This window comes from Theropithecus gelada, chromosome 14, assembly GCF_003255815.1.
Source record: "Theropithecus gelada isolate Dixy chromosome 14, Tgel_1.0, whole genome shotgun sequence".
In the NCBI taxonomy this organism is placed as follows: Eukaryota; Metazoa; Chordata; class Mammalia; order Primates; family Cercopithecidae; genus Theropithecus; species Theropithecus gelada.
In genome coordinates this window covers 28,791,712-28,811,632 of record NC_037682.1, presented here as the reverse complement: position 1 = coordinate 28,811,632, position 19,921 = coordinate 28,791,712, and positions in this window count along the sequence as shown.

Sequence of the window (19,921 nt, the reverse complement as noted above, 5' to 3'; positions counted from 1 at the left end):
ACAAACAAACCCAAAACTATGACATAGTATGGGCTCAATAAATGTTACCAATACTGTATGTCCTACTTTCTGGCTGCCAATATTCATTAAAAATGCTTCTTTTTTTAAAGAAGAATTTATCCTTGGTTCTCAGGTTCTGTCAACCCCCTTTTAAAAAGATTGTATTTTGAAATACTTAAGACATAAAAAGAACACAAACATCTGTGTGCTCACCACTCAGCTTTAAAAAATAAAACATTGCCAGCCTTTGTGTATCGCTCCCTAGAAGCTCCTCTTATAAAATTAAATCTCTTATGGGATGGAAGAAAAGATCATTACATGAAATTGAGAGCTGGAGAAAAGGAAGAGCAAGAGAATCAGAGTTCCCTCCACTTCTTCATGTGAGCTCTGGGGCAGGTTACATAACCTCCATGAACTGCAATGACCAAAAACCATAAAAAAGGGGATAATGTCTACCTTACCAGGCTTTTGTCAGGATAAAATAATAAAAATCTATTGTGAGAGACCCCAGCACTAGCCTTTCAAAAAGATTAGGTGTTCTGTGTATGTTTCTTTACGTCGTTTTCATAAGTGCCTTCAAGGGGCCTTTTCCTACGTCTTCAAATCCAATTTATTCAATATAGGAGAGAGTTTTAGTGCTCATCCATGCCTTGGGCACACAGGAAACTTACAAATACCATTTCCCTTTGCAATCAGGCAGGGCCACGTGACTAGTTCTGGCCTGTGCACTATGAGGAGAAGGATGTATATCATTCCTAGGTCAAAGCGTTTTATTTTCATTGCAAGACTCTTTTCCCCGTGTGCAACCAAGAAGCAAAGGGCAGCTACAAGAGGGAAGAGATGGATCACACAGTTGATGTATAAGGGCAGTTGCCTTGGAAAGTCAACCCACCTGCATTGGACTTACATGAGCAAGAAAACAAACGCCTGTTATTTTAAGCCGTTGAGATATTGGGATTGTCTTTTCTGCTGCATAGCTAAGCCTACTTTATGCACAGTTCTTTCTTGAAGTCTTTCCTGATACTAGAAATAAGAAAGCCAAAGTTCTACTCCTGCTTCTGCCTCTCACTGGAATTGGGACCTGGTCAGATGTCCTTATCTATAGAGTGTAATGAAATCTATCCTGTCTTCTTTTCAGAGCTGTTATGAGTTCAAGTGAGGTCACATGGAAAGATACCTTGCGAACTAGGAAGTCCTACAGAGATGGAAAGAGTTGACTATTCCTATTAGTAAGGTTACCTATATACAGCAACCACAATGATCAGGTTTCCTGAAAAGCTGCTATTAGGTTGGTGCAAAAATAATTGTGGTCTTTGCTTTTACTTTGAATGGAAAAAATGCCGATTACTTTTGTATCAACCTAATAATTTAAAATATTTTGTCCAGTTGTCCTTATAAGTAAATCAAATGCGAATAAACATATAGTCTCCGTATCTTCTATAGTTTCAATGCATCCCCTAAATTTCATGTGTTGGGAACTCGATCTCCAATGTGGTGGTTTTGGGAGCTGGGACCTAATGAAAGGTATTTGGGTCATGGAAGGACACTCTTCATGAATGGATCAATGGCATTATTATGCGAGTGAATTCGTTATTCTGGGATAGTTTCCTTATAGAGGGACAGGTTTGGTCCAGCCCCGTCTTTCTCTCCATCTCTTTCTTTCACTCTTGCCTTCTTTTTGCCCTTCCACCATAGGATGACACCACAAGAAGGCTCTTACAAGATACCAGCCACTTGAGTTTGGACTTCCCAGCCTCCAGAACTAAGCCAGTAAATTTCTGTTCATTACAAATTACCCAGTCAGTGTTATGCTGTTATAGCAGCACAAATTGAACTAAGACAATATCATTCCTGGGTTGCTGTTTCTCACATCCTGTTTGAAAAATGAAATAGGATATACTTTTACACAGCTGAGGGTAGAGTTGGGAAGGTAAAACTTCCCCAAACATTTGGAAATAAGATGGCTCCCTACGAGTTGAGTTATAAAATTATGACACAATTCATTAGCTCAAAATAAACTTATTGAACAACCATTATAAGTGTGTGTGGCAGCCTGCCTTGAAGATGGTATTTATGCCCATGTGTAGTTTGCATACATAGGGCTGCCTCATGTAACAGTATATTTGTCTGTTCTCACACAACTGATAAAGACATACCTGAGACTGGGTAATTTATAAAGTAAAAGAGGTTTAATGGACTCACAGTTCCACGTGACTGGGGAAGCCTCACAATCATGGTGGAAGGCAAAAGGCACATCTTACATGGCAGCAGACAAGAGAGAGAATGAGATCTAAGCGAAAGGGGTTTCCCTTTATAAAACCATCAGATCTCGTGACACTTATTCACTACTACAAGAGCAGTATGGGGGAAATTGTCCCCATGATTCAATTATCTCCCACTGGGTCCCTCCCACCAAACATGGAAATTAGGGGAGCTACAATTCAAGATGAGATTTGGGTGGGGACACAACCAAACCATATCAACAGGATATTGTGGAAATGACAGAATATTCCTCCCTAGACTGGGCTGTAGAAGACATTGCAACTTCTATCTTGCTCTCTCTGATTTGCTATGAGGGAAACCCCTGCCCTGTCCTGAGGTTTAGTAGCCCTTTAGAAAGGCTACTGAGCAACTGAGCCCTCTTGCCAATATCCCAACAATTGTGGAGGCTTTCTGCCAAAGCTTCGTGAGTGAGTCATCCTGGAAGTGGATCTTCCAGCCCCAGTCAAGCCATCAGATGACATCTTGACTGCAGTCTCATGAGAGACCCTAAGCTGGAACCTACAAAAACTGTAATATAGTAAATGTTATCTTAAGCTCTAAATTTTGGGTAATTTGGTACACAGCAATAGATAATTAATAGAACGTGTTAGGCACTGTTCTTAGCCCAGGAGATACAGCAGTGCAGCAGTCCCCAAACATTTTGGAACCAGGGACTGGATTTATGGAAGACAGTTTTTCTACTGACCAGTGTGGGGCAGGGAGATGGTTTTAGGTTGATTCAAGTGCATTACATTTATTGTGCACTTTATTTCTATTATCATTACATTGTACTATATAATGAAATAATAATACAACTCACCATAGTGTAGAATCAGTGGCATTTCTGAGTTTGTTTTCCTGCAACTAGACAGTCCCATCTGGGGGTGATGAGAGACAGTGACAGATCATCAGGCATTACATTCTCATAAGGAGTGTGCAACCTAGATCCCTCACATGTGCAGTTCACAAAAGGGTTTGTGCTCTTATGAGAATCTAATGCCACAGCTGATCTGGCAGGAGGTGGAGCTCAGGCAGTAATGTGTGGATGGGGAGCGGCTGTAAATACAGATGCAGCTTTACTCCCTCACTCACCACTCATCTGTGAAGGAGAGATTTAAACTAAAAACCTGAGTGATGGTTTCTGCATGCAAAGATCTTTAAGCAGAGTGGTCCATGTGGAGGGAACACCTGTTGCAAAGGCCCTAAAGCTAAAATAAGCTACATTTATAAAATAGGGCCTTAAAGTCAGTGTGGTTGAGGCAGGGAGAAGGAACTAAAGCAGCAGGTTTTAGATCAGAGTGGGCATACTCCTGAGGGGATACAAAACTTTCCAGAGGGTGCCTGGCTAGTTATAAGGAGGTGACACGCAACCTAGAGAGACTGTGTGTTCAGAGAAGAAATGCAACCTGGTACATGCAATCTGGACAAAAACACCTGAGAATCAGAATCTTTCTTGTGCCAGAAGCAAGAATAAGAACTTAGATACGCTAACCTTTTATGAAAGTATAGACCGAGAAAGAATGAGTTAATTAAAAGGGGAAAGAGGAATTAGATATGATGGGACCTAGGCAAGGTCAGAGATCCAGCGTGACGGCTGTTTGGAAGAGGAGGTGCACTGCATCAAAATCTCCCCCTGGTTGCCCATTTTCAAAGGCAGGCATTTTGGAGTTGGCCTGATGTCATAATCTTTGAATTGTTAAATGACTTTACAATTGCTAACAGCAGCTAAATGAAGCCAAAGGAGCACATGAAGGGATATTTCTGAATACAGGATTCTGGCCTTAAAATACACTCCAAGTGTCCTAAGTTTCTTGTCAGCCCCCACCATTCCACCCTCTTCTCCATCCTCCCCATTACCCTACTCCATCAACATGAGGGAAAATGCTTAAAGCAGGGGAGGGAGGAGGTGTTAAGAAGTGGAGGGGCAGGGCAGTGGGAGGGGGTGACAAAGAGGGAAGGGAAGGTGTGTGGACATGTGGATGTGTGCAGGGAGGTCCCCGGGGAGACTGCACACAGTAATGGCAGGCTTTGGAGATGCACCTTTGGTTGTCGACTGTCCAGGCTAGAAGCAGAGCCTGAGCCACCAGGAGGCAGAAGTTTAGTTTTAGAAATCACATTGAAACCTACAAAAGTTCTCCAAATTTTCCAAGACAATGAGTTTTCCTTGGTAAAGCCCATCTACTAGCAAGGAGTACAAATATGTGCCCTCCTTCTCCATTGTCTTTCCCAAATTCCAATAAAAAATGTAAGCTTTTTTGTAGCCACACTCATTTTTCCTGCTCTTGGATAAAGGAATAAGTCTATTTATTTCTTAATTTTGAAGAAAGGGGACCGTGGGCACATATCCACTGCCTTGGAGTCAATTTTGTTCTGAATTTTTCCACTGTTCATCAAGCAGTCGTTGAGATGATAAATTGGCCCAATTAACTGCTTTCCTTGGGGGGAAAAATGTACCAGCTAGAGGATGTAAGTATATGATCTACTTGTGATTTATAGTTTTAATGCAAATGAATTGCTTTTGTCTGATTTGCATATATGTTTCTTGTGAGCCGAGTTAGTGCCCAGGCACATGGTGTGGTAAAAATCTGTGTTTTGTTTGTTTGTTTGTTTGTTTGTTTTTCTGAGATGGAGTCTCACTGTGTCGCCCAGGCTGGAGTGCAGTGGCATGATCTTGGCTCACTGCAAACTCCGCCTCCCGGGTTCACAGCATTCTCCTGCCTCAGCCTCTGGAGTAGCTGGGACTGCAGGTGCCCACCACCACACTCAGATAATTTTTTGTATTTTTAGTGGAGACGGGGTTTCACCATGTTAGCCAGGATGGTCTCAATCTCCTGACCTCGTGATTCGCCCGCCTTGGCCTCCCAAAGTGCTGGGATTACAGGCATGAGCCACCGTGCCCAGCTGGTAAAATCAGTTTTTGAACTGAGCTAAAGGTCAGATTAATTCACCAAAGTAAATGATACCTTATGAATTCTCTTTGTACCTTCCCTTCTGGACACATTTTTAAAAATTACTAAAATCACCCAAAACCTGAAATAAAGCAAAAGGATGCCTACATGTCCTTTCAATATCATTGCTTAACATGTTCACCTAATAAATATTTATCTATGTTGGAGCATGTGCCTCTGTTTGACTTTGCTACTTACTACTGGAATTACAGGTGTGAACCACCGCACCTGGCCCAAAAACATATATTTAAGCTTTTAGTTTAATCTGCATTTTGAAACAGCTGGAGATTTATTGTTTAGGAAGTGTCTGAATTTAAAAGCCTGGTTTGTGTGTATTGCTGAGGGCTGCTAGGTGTGGAGACTCTCGCAGCAGCAGCAAAACAGAGAATCTGAGGCAGGACAGGAGGAAGCGTCCCAAACTGAGGTTTGAACTTGGTGAGAAAAACAGGATATTTATTTCCAGTGTTCCTGATTTGAATTTGTGATATGATTTCCCAAAAAGGACACTAAATCACGATTAGTTTTCTTGAATTGCCCTCAATGTAGTTGAAATAATGTCTTCTATGCAACAGTATTATTTTCAATAATTGCATATTTTCATTGCAAACATATTTTAGATACAATATGAACCAAATTGTCTCTTGTGAGGCTGACTGGAAAACTAATCCCAATTTATAACATTGTTTCTATGAAAGAATGTATATTTTGTTCCAAACAACTAAATGCAAATGTTTTGGGGTGGGGGGAATATACACATTTTTTAGAGTAGAATCAGCCTACAATGAGGTTTATTAAAATGACAAAATTAGGTAAATTACAAATGGCTTTAGTATAGAAGGAAAGGGAAGGTTTGTGTAAGTGTGTGTGTGTTTGAGTGTGTTTTGTTAATGCTATCATACCTTTTAGTTTTCTATCACATATAGTAGGACACACATTCCAGACTCCTGCAGTCTTTGCCCACGTTTGCCTCTCTCATATGGTGTCCTTGTTAATACCTTGTGATTATTAAGAATAAAATAACTTTCAATTTCAAATTGAACTTGCAGAATGCATCCACCAAAAAGTCACTTTCATCCCAATTCCTGCCAGAACAAAACAGATTTCTTCGTGGATTTACTAAGTAGAACATTGCTTTAACAAACAACATGAGAGTGTTTGCTTTCTTATAACCAAGTAATGTTCATGTTCCGAATGAGCTAATGCTACTACTTTCCTGAAGGAGATTCTGTAGGGGATATCAACTATGTTAAATAAATAATGACTTTTGAAGATTTGATATATGCCCATTGGAAGATTTCTAAAATGGTTATTTGAGGGTGATAATGGTGGTAATGTTTTCTTAAGGCATTTATTAAGGATCATTTACATTTTTTTTGTTTGTTTGTTTTCTGCATCAGTAAGGTAGGGATATAAAGGGTCAATATTAGAAATCAATGGGCAACAAGGAATTTTAGCCATGACCAGACAAGTGTGTTTTCTGATAGGAAATCCCTCAAAACTAAGGTAGGGAAGTGCCAAAAATCATATTCCAGGGAGGAAATAAAATATTAGAAATTGGAACACAGTTGGAAACTGAAATTCAACAGCTTTAGTTGCATTACCCTTAAAGTCACTTATGTTTATTTCAAACACATTATGCATTTTTATTTGTGATCAAATGTTTCAGGATAATATTAAAGAATATACAGTTTCCTATCTGTACAACTGCACTTAAAATAAATTAACTATTCCTCTAAGGTTGAACATTAGGTTATTTCTTCTGCCTTTGCATTTATAATGTGCCAATGAACTTTTTTGCATGAATCTTTGTCAGCATTTTAAATTATGACTGTAAGAAGGATTCCTTCAAGGGAAATTGGTAGGCCAAAGGCTGTGAATATTTATGACTCCTGTTACAACTGACTTCTCAGAAAGGTATCAATTTGTGTTCCATCTGGCTCTTGGTATCATCCTGTTTATTCTCTCCAGGATTCTGAGATTGAGTATTGTCTTAAAAACCAAATGAACATAACCCCTCCACGTTCTCCCACCAACCCACACCCACAACTTTAAAAAGAAATTCAAGTTCACAGATAAGAGAAAATAGTCATGTTACAGAAGATTATTAAATAAAAAGTAAAAAATCCGCCTTACCATTTTGAAACTCGGCTCTACTTTCTGAAATAGCCACTGTGATTGGAATTTAAATTTAAATTGATTACCAATTTTAAAATTTAAAACATAGTCTTGCTGTTTATATAAGAACTACATTGGGAAAGGAAGGAAGAGCTTACCTGCCAGGACTTGAAAACCACTACCCCACAGTTCCTAAATTCATCAACATCGCAAGCTTTCTTTTGACAGGAGTGCAATCTAAAGCCACTTCAAAGAATCACCTTGTTTTCTTGCTGACATTGCAGTGGGGAAGATGAGACCCAAGGACATTCAGCCAAGAGGGAAATGTGAATCATATGTTTACAAACTGGAAAAAGGCTATTTATTATTGTTATTATTATTATTTTTTTAGATGAAGTCTTGCTCTGTTGCCCAGGCTGGAGTGCAGTGGCATGATCTTGGCTCATTGCAACCTCCCTCTCCTGGGTTCCAGTGATTCTCCTGTCTCAGCCTCCTGAGTAGCTGGGACTAGAGGCGCGTGCCACCAGGCCCAGCTAATTTTTTGTATTTTTTTGTTGTTGTTGTTGTTGAGACGGAGTCTGGCTCTATCACCCAGGCTGGAGTGCAGTAGCCGGATCTCAGCTCACTGCAAGCTCCGCCTCCCGGGTTTACGCCATTCTCCTGCCTCAGCCTCCCGAGTAGCTGGGACTACAGCCGCCCGCCACCACGCACTGCTAGTTTTTTGTATTTTTTTAGTAGAGACGGGGTTTCACTGTGTTAGCCAGGATGGCCTCGATCTCCTGACCTCGTGATCCACCCGTCTTGGCCTCCCAAAGTGCTGGGATTACAGGCATGAGGCATGGCGCCTGGCTGAAGAAGGCTATTCAAATGTAGTGATAACATGTATTTGAAAAGGTTACAGTATCTATCCAGTAAAACATATCAGATATATAAAAGGGTTACAAACTTTATCTAAGAAAGTAAAACATTAGTGTTGTAAAAAGGAATTGCTGTGTTTGTCCAGGCCAGTGAGACATTAAAGATTACTTTGTTAGTTGAGATCTTAACTCTTAAAATATGGGACAAAGTTTATCACTATTGGTTATGGAGGCTGCTTTCCTTTCCTTCTTTCCTCCCACTTCCCTTTCTCCAGTTTATAATTTCTCAATGGTTTGAGAGTAAGGGGCAGGCATTGTTACATGTTATCCTTAAATATTTCATTATACTAATGGTATGGTTTGGCTCTGTGTCCCCACCCAAATCTCATCTTTTTTTTTGGAATTGCAGTTTTGCTCTGTTTGCCCAGGCTAGAGTGCCATGGCATGATCTCGGCTCACTACAACCTCTGCCTCCCAGGTTCAAGTGATTCCCCTGTCTCAGTCTCCTGAGTAGCTGGGACTATAGGCGCGTGCCACCACGCCCGGCTAATTTTGCATTTTTGATAGAGATAGGGTTTCTCCATGTTGGTCAGGCTGGTCTCGAACTCCTGACCTCACGTGATCCATCCTCCTCGGCCTCCCAAAGTGCTGGGATTACAGGCTTGAGCCACTGCTCGGCCCAAATCTCATCTTTTAGCTCCCACAATTTCCCCGTGTTGTGGGAGGGACCAAGTGAAAGATGATTGAGTCATGAGGGCAAGTCTTTCCTGTGCTGTTCTCATGACAGTGAATGAGTCTCATGAGATCTGATGATTTTAAAAACGGGAGTCTCCCTGCCCAAACTCTCTTTAGTTGTCTGCTGCCATGTGAGATGTGTCTTTCACCTTCCACCATGATTGTGAGGCTTCCCCAGCTATGTGGAACTGTGAGTCCAATAAACCTCCTTCTTTTGTAAATTGCTCAGTCTCAGGTATGCCTTTATCAGCAGGGCTCAGAAGAAGACAGGAAAATGTGGGAAAGTTTGGAACTTCCTAGACACTTGTTCAATGGCTTTGACTGAAATGCTGATAACGATATGGACAATGTAATCCAGTCTGAGATGGTATCAGATGGAGATGAGGAACTCACTGGGAACTGGAGCAAAGGTGACTCTTGTTACGTTTTAGCAAAAAAACTGGATGCATTTTGTCCCTGCCCTAGAGATTTGTAGAACTTTGAACTTGAGAGAGATGATTTAGGGTATCTGGTGGAAGAAATTTCTAAGCAGCAAAGAATTCAAGAGGTGACTTGGGTACTGTTAAAGGCATTCAGTTTTATAAGGGAAGTGGGCCGGGTGCAGTGGCTCATGCCTGTAATCCCAGCACTTTGGGAGGCCAAGGCAGGTGGATCACAAGGTCAGGAGTTCAAGACCAGCCTGGCCAAGATGGTGAAACCCCATCTCTACTAAAAATACAAAAAAATTAGCCAGGCGTGGTGGCACGTGCCTGTAATCCCAGCTACTCCGAAGGCTGAGGCAGATAATTACTTAAACCTGGAGGGGTGGAGGTTGCAGTGAGCTGAGATCACGCCACCGCACTCCAGCCTGGGTGACAGAGAGAGACTCCATTTCAAAAAAGAAAAAAATAAGGGAAGTGGAGCATAAAATCTTGGAAATTTGCTGCCTGACAGTGAAATAGAAAAGAAAATCCCGTTTTCTGAGGAGAAATTTAAGCCAGCGGCAGAAATTTGCATAAGTAATAAGGAGCCGAATGTTAATCCCCAAGACAATGGAAAAAGTGTCTCCAGGGCGTGTCAGAGGTCTTCATGGCAGCCTCTCCCATCACAGGCCCAGAGGCCTAGGAGGAAAAAGTGGTTTTGTGGGCCTGGCCCAGGGTTCCTGTGCTGTGTGCTGTCTTGGGACTTGGTGCCCTGTGTCCCAGCTGCTCCAGCCATGACTAAAAGGGTCCAAGGTATGGTTCAGGCCATGGCTTCAGAGGGTGCAAGCCCCAAGCCTTGGCAGCTTCCATGTGATGTTGAGCCTGCGAGTGCACAGAAGTCACGAACTGAGGTTGGGGAACCTCTGCTTAGATTTCAGAAAGAAGTATGGAAACTCCTGGATACCCCGGCAGAAGTTTGTTGCAGAGGTGGGGCCCTCATGGAGAACTTCTGCTAGGGAAGTGTGGAAAGGCAATGTGGGGTCAGAGCCCCCACATAGAGTTCCTACTGGGGCTCTGCCTGGTGGAGCTGTGAGAAGAGGGCCACCATCCTCCAGACCCCAGAATGGTAGATCTACTGACAGTTTGCACTGTTTGCCTGGAAAAGCTGCAGACATTCAACACCAGCCTGTGAAAGCAACTGGGAGGGAGGCTGTACCCTGCAAAGCCACAGGGGTGGAGCTTCCTAAGACCATGAGTACCCACCTCTTGCATCAGTGTAACTTGGATGTGAGACATGGAGACAAAGGAGATCATTTTGGAGCTTTAAGATTTAACTGCCCTGCTGGATTTTGGATTTGCATGAGCCCTTTAGCCCTTTGGTTTTGGCCAATTTCTCCCATTTAGAACAAGTGTATTTACCTAATGCCTGTACCCTCATTGTACCTAGGAAGTAACTAACTTGTTTTTGATTTTATAGGCTCATGGGTAAAGGGACTTGTTTTGTCTCAGATGAGACTTTGGACTGTGAACTTTTGAGTTGATGCTGAAATGAGCTGAGACTTAGGGGGACTGTTAGGAAGGCATGATTGGTTTTGAAATGTGAAGATATGAGATTTGAGAGGGGCTGGGGTGGAATGATATGATTTGGCTCTGTGTCCTTACCCAAACCTCATCTTGTAGCTCTCATAATTCCCACGTGTTGTGGGAGGGACCTGGTGGGAGATGATTGAATCATGGGGGTGAGTCTTTCTTTTTCTGTTCTTATAATAGTGAATGGGTCTCATAAGATCTGATGGTTTTAAAAATAGGAGTTTGCCTGCACAAGCTCTCTCTTTGCCTGCTGCCATCCACATAAGATGTGACTTGCTCCTCCTTGCTTTCCAGCATGATTGTGAGGCCTACCCAGCCATGTGGAACTGTAAGTCCAATAAACCTCTTTCTTTCATAAATTGCCCAATCTCGGGTATGTCTTTATTAGCAGTGTGAAATGGACTAATACAACTAAGAACAAGGAGCGTTTTCTATATAACCATAATATAATTATCACACTTGAAAACTTAACTTATATAATAAACATTATCCAATACACACCCATATTTACATTTGTGAAAATGTACTTCAAATATCCTTTAGAGATGGATGTTTGGCTTAGGCTTCCATCCAGGATCCAGTCCAAGTTCACAATTGCATTTGCTGGCCATTGCATAGTATTCTTTTTAAAAATACACTTTCAATTTTGAGATCATTGTAAATTTACATGCAATTGTAAGGTATAAGAGAGAAATTTCATTTACCCTTTACTCAGTTTCTACCAACGGTAACACCCTGCAAAACTGTAGGCTAATATGACAATATCTTGACATTCGTATAGTCAAGTTATAGAATATTTCTGCTATCACCAGGATCTATCTATTATGTTGCCCTTTTCTACCACACACATTCTCTCCTCCTCTATCCACCTTTATACTCCCCAAACTACTAATCTGTTCTCTATTTCTATAATTTTATCATTTCAAGAATTTTATATGAATGGAATAATATAGTGTGTAGATTTTTGGATTGGGGTTGGCTATGAACATTCCTGTGACAGGTTTTTGTGTGAACATAAATTTTCATTTTTCTGAGCTAAATCCAGGAGTGTAATTACTGAGTCATGGTACTTGCATTTTAGCTTTGGGGGAGAGGGGAGGAATAGCATTAGGACATATAACTGATGTAAATGATGAGTTAATGGGTGCAGCACACCAACATGGCACATATATACATACGTAACAAATCTGCACATTGTGCACATGTACCCTAGAACTTAAAGTATAATTTAAAAAAAAAAAAAAAAAGAAAAGAAACGGCAAAATAGGTATTTAGAGTGTCTCTACCATGAGACATTCCCACCAGCAATGTATGAGTGATTTAGCTTTTATTTTGGGCATCCTGATAAATGTGTAATTATATCGCAATGTGGTGTGTGCTGTTTTTTTTTTGTTGTTTTTTTGTTTTTTTTTTTTGTTTTTTTACAAGATCTCACTCTCTTGCCCAGGCTGGAATGCAATGATGCAATCAGTGCTCACTGCAGCCTCCACCTTCCCTGGCTCAGGTGATCCTCCCACCTAAGCCTCCCAAGTAGCTGGGAATACACACACACACCACAACACCTGGCTATTTTTTGTAATTTTTGTAGAGACGGGGTCTCACTATGCTTCCAGAGTTGGCCTCAAACTCCTGGGTTCAAGCGATCCACCCACCTCGGCCTTCCAAAGTGCTGAGGATTACAGGTATGACCCACCACACCTGGCCTCAATGTAGTTTTAATTTGCATTTTCCTAATGGTAAAAACATGTAACATATTTTCATGTACTTCTTTGCCATCCGTATATTCTATTTGGCAAAAAGGTCTTTTCGTATCATTTGCCCATTTTCTAATTGGATTGTTAGTCTTTTTTACTGTGATTCATTTTGAGTTTTTGTACATAAGAGATGAGACTTATGTCAAGTATTATTCTTCCTTCCTTATTTCTTTCTTTTCTTCCTTCCTTCCTTCTCTTTCCTTCCTTGTTCTTTTTTCCCTTTCTTTCCTTTCTCCCTACATCCCTTCCCTTCTTCCTGTCTCTTTTTTTCCTTCTTTTCTTTGTGATATTCAATTGCTCTAGTACCATTTGTTTCAAAGGCTATTTTTTCTCTATTGAATTGTTTTTGCACTATTGTCAAAAAAAAATTGGGTGTACTTATGTGGGTCTATTTCTGGTTTCTCAATTTTTTTCATTGATTTTTATGTCTATCCCTCCACCAATGCTACAAAGTTGTGATTACTGTAGCTATATAATAAGTCTCGAAGTCAAGTAGATAAATTCTTCCTACTTTAGATTTTTAAAATTCCCTAAGCTCTTTTAGTTCATTTACCTTCCATATAAATTTTAGAATAATATTGGAAATCTCAAAAAATTCTTACTGGTATTTTGATAAGAATTGTGTTAGACTTGTGTATTAATTTGGGGGAGAATTGATACTTTTACTATGTTGATTATTTCAGTCAATGAACATGGTATGTCTCTATTTAGATCTTCTATGACTTCTTTCATCATCATTTTGTTGTTTTCAGAATGCAAGTCCTTTACATGTTTTGTACATGTTTTGTTAGATTTATAGCTAAGCTTTGTTTGAGCAATTTAAATGATATTGCAAAAATAAATAAATCATTTTCCAGTGTGCACATTTTCATTGCTAGTATATTGAAATACAATTTATATTTTTAGCGGTTATCTTATGTTGCTTTGCTAAACTCACATTTTTAATTCTAGCAGGGTTTTTTTTGGTGAATTCTGTGAGATAGATGGTCTACATAGACAATCATGTCATCTGCAAATAGAAGTGGTTTCATTTCTTTGTGTTTTGTATCCTTTTCATTTCCTTTTCTTGCCTATTGTACTGGCTAGAACTTCTAGAACCATGTTATATAAGAACCTTGTAATTGTGATTTTCTTTTCAGAATTGTTAGAATGGTTGATTATATTGACTGGGTTTTGAATATTGAGCTAGTCTTGCATCCTTGAGATAAATGTTGTAAAATTCTTTTCATATATTATTGAATTCTATTTGTAAGTATTTTGTTAAGAATTTTTTTTTTAAGTTCTGGGGTACATGTGCACAACGTGCAGGTTTGTTACATAGGTATACATGTGCCATGTTGGTTTGCTGCACCCATCCACTCATCAATTACATTAGGTATTTCTCCTAATGCTATCCCTCCCTGCTCCCCCCAACCCCCGACAGGCCCCAGTGTGGGATGTTCCCCTCCCTGTGTCCATGTGCTCTCATTATCCAACTGCCACTTATGAGTGAGAACATGTGGTGTTTGGTTTTCTGTCCTTGTGATAGTTTGCTGAGAATGATGGTTTCCAGCTTCAGGAGGACATGAACTCATGCTTTTTTATGGCTGCATAGTATTCCATGGTGTATATGTGCCACATTTTCTTTATCCAGTATATCGCTGAGAGACATTTGGGTTGGTTTCAAGTCTTTGCTATTGTGAACAGTGCCACAATAAACCTATGTGTGCATGTGTCTTTATAGTACCATGATTTATAATCTTTGGGTATAGACCCAGTAATGGGATTGCTAGGTCAAATGGTATTTCTAGTTCTAGATCCTTGAGGAATTGCCACACTGTCTTCCACAATGGTTGAACTAATTTACAGTCCCACCAATAGTGTAAAAGCATTCCTATTTCTCCACATCCTCTCCAGCGTCTGTTGTTTCCTGACTTTTTAATGATTCCCATTCTAACTGGCGTGAGATGGTATCTCATTGTGGTTCTGATTTGCACTTCTCTAATGACCTGTGATGATGAGCATTTTTTCATGTGTCTGTTGGCTGCATAAATGTATTCTTTTAAGAAGTGTCTGTTCATATACTTTGCTCACTTTTTGATGGGGTTGTCTTTTATTTCTTGTAAATTTGTTTAAGTTCTTTGTAGATTCTGGATATTAGCCCTTTGTCAGATGGATAGATTGCAAACATTTTCTCCCATTCTGGAGGTTGCCTGTTCACTCTGATGATAGTTTCTTTTGGTGTGCAGAAGCTCTTTAGTTTAATTAGATCCCATTTGCTAATTTTGGCTTTTGTTACCATTGCTTTTTGTGTTTTGGTCATGAAGTCTTTGCCCATGCCTATGTCCTGAATGGTATTGCCTAGGTTTTCTTCTAGGGTTTTTATGGTTTTAGGTCTTATATTTAAGTCTCTAATCCATCTTGAATTAATTTTTGTAAAAGGTGTAAGGAAGGGGTCCAGTTTCAGTTTTCTGCATACCGCTAGCCAGTTTTTCCAACACCATTTATTAAATAGGGAATCCTTTCCCCATTTCTTGTTTTTGTCAGGTTTATCAAAAACTTGGTTGTAGATATGTGGTATCATTTCTGAGGGCTCTGTTCTGTTCCATTGGTCTATATATATATGTTTCGGTAACAGTACCAAGCTGTTTTGGTTACTGTAGCCTTGTAGTATAGTTTCAAGTCAGGTAGCATGATGACTCCAGCTTTGTTCTTTTTGTTGAGGATTGTGTTGGCTATGCGGGCTCTTTTTTGGTTCCATATGAAATTTAAGGTAGTTTTTTTACAATTCTGTGAAGAAAGTCAGTGGTAGCTTGGTGGGGTTAGCATTGAATCTATAAATTTCTTTGGGCTGTATGGCCATTTTCATGATATCGATTCTTCCTGTCCATGAGCATGGAATGTTTTTCCATTTGTTTGTGTCCTCTCTTATTTCATTGAGCAGTGGTTTGTAGTTTTCCTTGAAAAGATCCTTCACATCCTTTGTAAGTTGTATTCCTAGGTATTTTATTATCTTTGTAGCAATTGTGAATGGGAGTTCACTCATGATTTGTCTCTCTGTTTGTCTGTTATTAGTGTACAGGCATCCTTGTAATTTTTGCACATTGATTTTCTATCCTGAAACTTTGCTGAAGTTGTTTATCAGCTTAAGGAGATTTTGGGCTGAGACAATGGGGTTTTCTAAATGTACAATCATGTCATCTACAAAGAGACTTAGACTCCCACACAATAATAGTGGGAGACTTTAACACCCCACTGTCAGTATTAGACAGATGAATGAGACAGAAAATTAACAACGATATTCAGGACTTGAACTGAGCTCTGGACCAAGTGGACCTCATAAACATCTACAGAACTCTCCACCTCAAATCAACAGAATATACATTCTTCTCAACACCACATCACACTTATTCTAAAATTGACCACATTATTGGAAGTGAAACACTCCTCAGCAAATGTAAAAGAAATCATAAAAAAACTGTCTCTCAGACCACAGTACAATCAAATTAGAACTCAGGATTAAGAAACTCACTCAAAACCCCACAACTACATAGAAACTGAACAACCTGCTCCTGAATGACTCCTGGGTAAATAACGAAATGAAGGCGGACATAAAGATGTTCTTTGAAACCAATGAGAACAAAGACACAACATACCAGAATCTCTGGGACACATTTAAAGCAGTGTGTAGAGGGAAATTTATAGCACTAAGTGGCCACTAGAGAAAGCAGGAATGATCTAAAGTTGACACCCTAACATCACAATTAAAAGAACTAGAGAAACAAGAGCAAACCAATTCAAAAGCTAGCAGAAGACAAGAAATAACTAAGATCAGAGCAGAACTGAAGGAGATAGAGACACAAAAAATCCTTCAAAAAAATCAATGAATCCAGGAGCTGTTTTCTGAAAAGATCAACAAAATATCCCACTAGCAGGACTAATAATGAAGAAAAGAGAGAAGAATCAAATAGACACAATAAAAAATGAAAAGGGGATATCACCATCGATCCACAGAAATACAAACTACCATCAGAGAATATTATAACCACCTCTACACAAGTGAACTAGAAAATCTAGAAGAAATGGATAAATTCCTGGACACATACACCCTCCCAAGACTAAACTAGGAAGAAGTCGAATCTCTGTATAGACCAATAACAGGTTCTGAAATTGAGGCAATAATTAATATCCTATCAACCAAAAAAAGTCCAGGACCGGACAGATTCACAGCAGAATTCTACCAGAGGTACATAGAAGAGCTGGTACTATTCCTTCTGAAACTATTCCAATCAATAGAAAAAGAGGGAATCCTCCGTAACTCATTTTATGAGGCCAGCATCATCCTGATACTAAAACCTGGCAGAGACACAATAAAAAAACAAAATTTTAGGCCAATATCCCTGATGAACATCAATGCAAACATCCTCAATAAAATACTGGCAAACCAAATCCAGCAGCACATCAAAAAGCTTATCCACCACAATCAAGTCGGCTTCATCCCTGGGATGCAAGGCTGGTTCAACATATGCAAATCAATAAATGTAATCCGTCACATAAACAGAACCAACGACAAAAACCACATGATTATCTTAATAGATGCAGAAAAGGCCTTCGACAAAATTCAACAGGACTTCATGCTAAAAACTCTCAATAAACTAGGTATCAGTGGAATGTATCTCAAAATAATAAGAGCTATTTATGACAGACCCACAGCCAGTATCATACTGAATGGGCAAAAACTGGAAGCATTCCCTTTGAAAACTGGCACAAGACAGGGATGCCCTCTCTCACCACTCCTATTCAACATAGTGTTGGAAGTTCTGGCCGTGGCAATCAGGCAAGAGAAAGAAATAAAAGGCATTCAATTGAGAAAAGAGGAAGTCAAATTGTCTCTGTTTGCAGATGACATGATTGTATATTTAAGAATTTTTTATCTGTATTCAGGAAGGATATTGATCTAGAGTTTTCTTTATGTAATATCTTTATTTCATTTTGGTATAAGGTTAATATTGGCTTTACGGAATAAATTGGGAAGTTTTTTTTTTCTCTTATTTTCCAGAAAAGATTGTGTACAATTGATGTCAATTCCTAATTGACTATTTGGGTGAATTCTTCAGTGAAACCATTAGTTCTGGAGATTACGTTTCTTAAAGGTTTTTAAAATTGCAAATATAGTTTCCTTAATAACTATACAACTACTTAAATTATTTATTTCATTTTGGGTTAACTGTGGCTGTTTATGTTTTTTGAGGAATTAGTCCATTTCATCTTAATTGTTAAATTTATATGTGTAGAGTTGTTTCTTATTATTCCCTAATTTTGCTTTTTAAATCTGCAGAGTCTATACTGCTATCCTTGTTTCATTCCTGATGTTGGTAACTTACTACTTCTGTTTTTCCTTTGTTCATCTTGCAAGATGTTGTGCAAATTGTGTCCATTTTATTGACATTTTCAAATAATGAGTCTTTGTTTTATTGATTTTCTGTGTAGGTATGCCTTTTCAATTTCATTAATTTCTGCTTCTCTTTTTATTACTTCTTTCCTTCTGCTTGCTTTGACTTTTTCTCTTCTTTCTGTAGGTTCTTGAAGAGCTTAAAATTTTGATTCGAGACTTTTTCTCTCTTCTAATATATGCATTTAGAGCTACAGATTTCCCTCTTATCACTGTTTTAGTTGTGTCCTATGAATTATAAGTTGTATTCTCATTTTCATTCAGTCTAATGTATTTTTAAAATTTCTTTGAGGTTTCTTCTTTGACCCACTGGTTATTTAGGAGTATGTTGTTTACTTTCAAAGTGTTTGGATTTTTTTTTCTAACTTTTTGTTATTGATTTCTAGTTCAACTTCATTTTAGTTGGAGAACACACTTGATATGCTTTGATTCTTTGAAATTTGTTGAGTTTTTTAATGGTTTTTCTTAATATATTTTCCTTAGGACCTTCAAAAGAACGTGTATTCTGCTGTTGTTGGACGGAGTGCTCTGTAAATGTTGATTAGTTCCTACTTGTTGATGGTGTTGTTGAGTTCTTCTTATATCCTTGCCAATTTTCTGTCTAGGTGTTATATCAACTGCTCAGAGAAAGGTGTTAAAGTCTCCAGCCATACTTGTGGATTTGTCTATTTCTCCTTTCAGTGTTTTTCAGTTTTGTTTCACGTAATTTTCAATACATTGTTTGGTGCATACACAGTTGGTTGGTACATACACATTTAGAATTGTACATCTTCTTGATAGATTAAGGATTTTTTTTTTTTGCATTATATAAGATCCTCTTTGGGTTTGGTAATTTTCTTTACTGTGCATCTATTTTATCTGCTATTAATAGAGCTACCTACTCTTGCTTTCTTTTGGTTAATGTTTACACGAAACATTTCCCATTATTTTACTTTCAACTTGTCCTTATTATTATATTTGAAGTGGGTTTCATATGGACAACATATAGTTGAATGTTTTTTAATCCACTCTGTCAATCTCTGTCTTGTAATTGGTATATTAAGACCATTTGCTTAATGTAATTATTGGTATGTTATGGCTTAGGTCTACTATTTTATTAGTTGTTTTATCTCTGTTTTTCATTTCTCTGTTTTCTTTTTTCTGTGAATTGCTTAAACATTCATTAGAATTCCATTTTGATTTTTAATATGGTGGTATGTCTTTTTGTATAGATTTTTAATGTTTTTGCTCTAGGCATTACATTATATATGTACACATATGATTTATATTAACAGTCTATACAGTCTACTGGTGTGATTTTACTAATTTGAGTGTAATGTAGAAAACATACCTCCTTTACATTTCACCATCAAACATAATTTTGGTGATGCTTTCGCTATCAAACATAATTTAGAAAATGCAAGAGGAGAAGGGAAGTCTATTATATTTACTGATATTTTAGTTACCATGTTTTTTTACTGATGATCCAAGATACTTAGTTATTTTCTTTCTGTTTAAAGAACTTCCTGTAGCCATTCAATAACCTTTTTCTTATCAAATGACATGAACTAGAAACTTTCAAAATATTATATACTTTATTGCAATGCAAATGAAAGTCTTGCTTCTTCTTTCTGACTTTAATGGAATGCTTGTAATGTTTTTTTCCATTTAGTGTGATGTTGAGTTTTAGATTGAGGAATGCTTATATATTTTTATCCACAAAATACCTTTTCATTTTCTTAATTCTCCATTTATCTCTCAGGAAAATAATGTGATTTCTAGGGCAGTTATATACAATTCTTTTTAAGATTATTTCTAGATATTTCATGTTTTTATTGCATTTATTAAA